The 5,827-nt window shown below is 36.6% G+C and overlaps 1 long non-coding RNA gene across 1 annotated transcript; it reads left to right on the forward strand.

The window, feature by feature from the left end:
• Nucleotides 1-888: 888 nt before the first annotated feature.
• LOC149986774 (uncharacterized) lies at nucleotides 889-1,801 on the forward strand. The gene is made up of 2 exons (XR_016499881.1): nucleotides 889-1,237; nucleotides 1,473-1,801. It is a non-coding gene; the product is annotated as an uncharacterized LOC149986774 (long non-coding RNA).
• The last annotated feature ends 4,026 nt before the right edge of the window (nucleotides 1,802-5,827 follow it).

The following is a 5,827-nucleotide window of genomic DNA, read 5'->3' on the forward strand; positions in this document are numbered from 1 at the left end:
TGTGAAGAGAACTGTGAGCTTGGCCTGATAGCGGAGTTACGGAGACCACTTCACGTCTGAAAATAGTTCCTAACTTAATCCTCTTCTCTCTATAACATTCAAAGACATTTTTGATGACCAAGGCGACATCGATAACACAGTCCCAACTGCCAGGCTCATGAGAGACGGAGTGGAATCACAAGGAGGTTGATGTGGAATCCGCCCAGTCATATCACCATTGCTGAGAAACTCCACAAGTTCACATGTTAAACTATCCTGATTGAAACCACTCCGCTGCAGATTCTTTTGGGTGAATCCAAAGACAGCGTTTCGTTTTGTAGCTTCACATCTGTGCACGTCAGGCAGCAACAAAGGAACGCTGTAATGGTAAGGTTACCATGGTTTCGGCGTGGATCTCAATGGGAAGGTGCCCAACAATCGGATGATGTGGCTCAAAACCTTTGCGCCAACCGCTGGTTGTGGGACCAGTTCTGAGCCATATTGTCTTCCTCCTCCACGGTTCAATTGGTCATCTCAACCGAAGAACACTTTATAACTGCACCCTCTGTTCAACCTAACACGGTTGAAACGCAGAAGCAAAGACTTGTCAAATTAACCTACGTCCGAATAAATCCCTACTAGATTCGAGGAGGTCTGCGGTGGACCTATCAAGAACCGCTACATCCAAGTCAAAATCTAGCTCAGGTGAATTGGCTCGTGTGGCAACATAGGAGTTGAATTGTACACGCTGCTGCCTGCCGGAACTGTCATCTCATACTCTCGTTCCTTGTGGTAAATGCTGATATTTGGGTCAAAGGTTGAGATTCTCGTTGCGCCATGCCCAATCAAAAACCCAAGGACTGACCCCTGTTGTGCCGACTCGCATGAATTTGTGCCGAAGGACTGCAGAATGTGGGATCTCAAAGAATCACTGCCACTGAATCCGGAACATCAGATGGGATTTCGTGTGTTGGAATGCATGATTGAGACCGTCACTTTCAATAGTCTGTTATGCCTCGTGAAACCTGACAAGCAGCGAATTCGGTGAATGTCTTCAGTGTCAAACCTGATTTTCATGCTTAACTTCGGTGCCGAAGCTTTCTCTGCAAAGCTGGCGAACAGAATAATCTATTCCCTTCGTTATGCGGACAGTCCAAAGAGCAATACACTTCAATCAAATTCTATTGCAATGCCTTCGTCTCCGAACTGGCCCTCACGGAAACCAGTCTCACTTCCGCGTTTTGCGATTCATCGGGAGGTACCAACCCCCAACTCCTGTTGCATCTTCAACTGCCTTGCTCTTTGAGGAATCACTCACAACGATTTTCACTTGCAGCTTCAAATTACAGCACGTTGCTATTCTTACTGCAATTCCCGCAACAATGGCATGGTGTAAGTGCAATATCATAGCTAATCCTAAGAATCAGTTCGTTTTGACTGCAGCATGAAACCCGAGGATCAAAACTAATTGTGCACCCTGACAATGTGCGCAGCAAATTCAAATCTGCATTGGTGATTCCGGCAGAATCGATGATTGCTGAATCGTGACAAAGCAGAGTGGAGACAATCTCGACGGTCTCGTGCATGTGTCTCAGTGCATGTCTCGTTCCAAGTTGCGAGTTTGTTGGGTTTTAGGGTTTTTGGTTGTTTGGGATAATTGTTTCTTGTACTTGGGTCTGTTGAAATGGGTCCAATTCTCATGTTTCGATTGGAATGGAACATACCAAGTAATCGGGAGATTGGTAGTAACCTTATTCATGAATGTATCATTGTCTAATATTTAATATGTAGAGCACAATGTGACTTGTAATTTGTCATGTTAGAGTGCATTACAGTTTCATTTACTTTTATGAAAAAAACAATAGTGTCTGTCCACGAAAATCATTGAATGGATGAGGTTGCTAGCACCGATTAAAATCAGTTATATTACTCCCCCAAAAATATGAACCACAGGATGGACAGAGTTATTTGCGAGATGCTCCGGGGATGTCACTGGATCCCATTCACACTGCAGCCTCATGCTAAACAAAATAACTCCCTTCATGGAGTTTCCCTGTTCACACCAGGATCACTTTCACACCATGGCCTCATGCTCGACACACTCCGTGTTCATATTTGAGGAGTTATAAAAATGTAACATCATGAATTATGTTACAAAACTACAAAAAAATAATATTTTTAAAATTTTAAAATCTATATATGTATATTTTTTTATTTTTAATGTGAAACAAGAAGAAAAATGCATAAACATAGATTATTAAGTAAATAAAAATACAAACACTAGAACCAAAAAGATAATGGAATGCATAATGGTATCATTTAGCTTATTAAATAGGCTTCCTCTAGTATATATGTATATGTATATTACTGTAAATAATTTTCATGCCAAGATAATATTAAATATTATTTTATAATAATATCTATATTTATATTTTTTATCATATAGACATGTTACCACATGATATCCACCTCCTCTGAAACTAAGCATCTTATGGTATGCACCAAATAATTCAAATCTTGTTTCATTCATATTATGTTTTTCAAGTCTTCATCTAATTCTTCTTCATCATTTGTGCTTTTGTCAAGGACATACACTAAGAAGTTATAGAAGATTCTAGAAGGTTCTAGAGAAGCTTTGTAGTTTGTAGAAGCTACTTGAGAAGTTTTCAAGCTCGTAGAAGTTACTTGAGAAGCTTCATAACTCGTAGAAGCTGCTTGAGAAGCTTCCTAGTTTGTGGAAGCTTTTTGAGAAGCTCCTTAGCTTGTAGTATATATAGGAGCCGAGACTGAGGGGATCCTCAGTCTTGACAACACACCTCTTGGAGCTCTAGCTCACCTCTCTAGTATTGTTCTTGTATTCATCTGATTAATCTAGTTCTTACCGATTCTTCTTGAGCTTCTTATTTAGATTTCCAGTTAGTATTCTAAATTTGTGACAGTTTGTCGAGACTATACTCATCTTTCATATCAGAGCTAGTTCCTTCTTGTTAGAGTGTAGATTGTCCCTCTGCTTGAAGGTGCCTGCATTTTAGAGGTTGTGGATTACCCTCCTCTAAATTGATATTTCTTCTATTATAATATTGGAGTCTTATCTTTCTTAGAGAGAGTGGATTACCTCTCTTTTTAAAGGTTTTAAGGTATTTTAGAGGTTGCGGAGTACCCTCCTCTAAACCAATAATGCCTTCTTGTAGAGTCATTCCTTTCCTTCTCTTAGAATAGTTGGAGGTCAAGATATTAGTATGACTGAAAGTTTGAAGTACAAGTTGGAGACCATTATGAATGCTCTTGCTACGTGATCATAGAGAACTGTAGAGATTGAAGGAATCATTGCAAGACTTCATAATGATGGAGCATCCGGGATGGTACAATCGAGGATTCACCAACCTCAAACTTCAGCACCAAGAGAAGTAACTTTGCCTCTAGTTCAACAAGGACTGTTGGTCTTACAACAAAAAGAACCTCGAATTATCCTTCCATTAAATTTTGATGGTACGTGTTCCAAGTTTCAAGGTTTTGACAATCAAATTAGATTGATAATAGCTTTAAATCTCAAATGCTATCTGATGGTGTCGTGATGTAACACGATTAATAGATAAAAGAGTGTAGAGATTATTATAATTTAAGAGATCTTAGTTCAAAATATTAGAACAAGTTATCTTAGAAATATAGTTAATAGTCAAAGGGATAGAAAAATTAAAAGGTACCAATGCTTCCTTTTAGAAAGGTAACTTCTACTTACTTTGTAGCACCATAAGTAAAACAAATCAAAGTAGATTGAAAAAATAAATAATATAGGCATCTTTAGAAGGAAGTTAAGAATAAATGCTAGAAAAAATTTACTTAGAAAAACTAGATATTGATATCTGGAGAGGGCCGGTTATGAATTAGGATCAAAAATAGATCCTAGGGCACAAAACCGAGTCTTGACGACGACTGCGAGATTCTTTTGGAGATCGGAGAGTGAGATTTGATAGCAGATTAAATAAGCTTTCTATGAACATTTTTTTTGAGTGATTTAGAGTTGATATGACTTTATAAGGGCTTTGCAAAATTAATGTTTATTTTGGATGATTTGGATTTTATGAAATAAAATATTATTTACGTTTTGGATGATTTTAAGATTTTTGTATTAGATCTATAGTTGCAATTTCATAAGTTTATGGATATAATTGTGTTTAATATGTATCCTAAATTTGAACTTGATCTAATGGTTGAATTGAGGAATATTAAAGTTTAAGTGGGTTTAGGTCTCAGAATGTAGAATTTTAGGTGTAGTGGGGGTTTTTAAGATTGCTTGCAATCTTCTTCTTGGATTGAAGTGAAACTTACATGAAAGGATATTTGACTTTTTTTTCGATGTACATGTGAATTTTGAGATCAATCGAATAATTTAAAGGAGAGATATTGGCTCTGGAATATTAGCATCAAGATTGGAGAAGGAGGCTAGCCAATACCCGAATATATTTTTGAGGTTATCGTCAATTTGATAACTTCGATCCTTTTCGATTTTTTTATGCTTGTTTTTAATTTATTTTTTTAGAAGTATAAAAAATTTGAGTTAAGATCAACTGCTTATTCATTAGTTATTGAGGTTTAAATTTGTTATAAGAATTATTAGGATTTGGTTTAGGGTTTGGTTAGGATTTGGTTTGGGATTTAGAATTTGGATTACGATTGATTTAGGGTTTAGGATTTAGGTAGGATTTGATTTAGAATTGAGGGTTTAGATTAGGATTTGGTTTAGAATTTGGTTAGTATTTGGTTTAGGATTTAGAGTTTGGTTAGGATTTGGTTTAGGGCTTGATTAGGATTTGGTTGGGGTTTGGTTTAAGGTTTGTTTAGGGTTTGATTTAGGATTTAGGATTTTATTAGGATTTAATATTCAATTAGTTTTGGCCTAAAGTTTGAATGAAGTTTAATAGGATTTTAACTAGAATAAAATTAAGATTGAATTGAGATGTATTTGAGTGATATTTGTGATCCTTCTAATATTTCTTTAAGAATTCTTATTGTTTGTTTGAAATTTCTTTGAGATTTTTTTTGAATTTGATTAAGCTTGCTTACCATTATTATGGTCTAATTAGAGTATTTTTAGTATTCTATTAGAATTAAGATTTTGTTATTACAATTTTTATTCTTCCTTCCACAGCCAAGTGCTCGAAGCATTCTTAAGCAAGACTTCATGTATTACGACAACGGAGGAGTCATGTATTGGATTGATTAGAACCTTGCTCACAAGGCAAGCTCTATCATGGTTTGCTCTTTTGTTTGAAAAAGGATCGTTAATTTTGAAAAACTTTGAAACATTTTTGGAGGTGTTTGCGAAAGCATTTGGCAAACATTACAAGGCGCGGTGGGCTACAACAAAGATTCGGTGACTACAACAAGGAGCACACTCCACATCAGTTTATACATCAGATTTCAGACAATTAGCGTGCGACATCAATTGGGATGAGGAAGCATTGATGAGTCAATTTTGTTGCGGCTTGAGAGACGACGTGAAGGATTTGTTATTATCTCTTTTCAATTTGTGAATGCTCAATAAAGCCATTAGCCAAGCTGTGAAGTCCAATAACCGCTTATTTCAATATTACCAAAACCAATGTTGAAGACAACATACGACTCACCACGCTCTAATTATGTTAGCAAGCAGCCTGAATTTACATTTAGAGGTAGAAGACATGTAAATTGACGTGGTACATGTCAAATTTCTAACTCTACAAGAAAAAAAGTAGCGTATGGAAGAAGGACTATGCTTGTATTGTAGTAAAGAAGGCCACAGAGCTGGAAACTGCCCCAAGAAACAAAATCGACATATTGTCAAGACCAGAGGCACGTTTGTTGAAGA

This window comes from Physcomitrium patens, chromosome 21, assembly GCF_059467195.1.
Source record: "Physcomitrium patens ecotype Gransden chromosome 21, ASM5946719v1, whole genome shotgun sequence".
In the NCBI taxonomy this organism is placed as follows: domain Eukaryota; kingdom Viridiplantae; phylum Streptophyta; class Bryopsida; order Funariales; family Funariaceae; genus Physcomitrium; species Physcomitrium patens.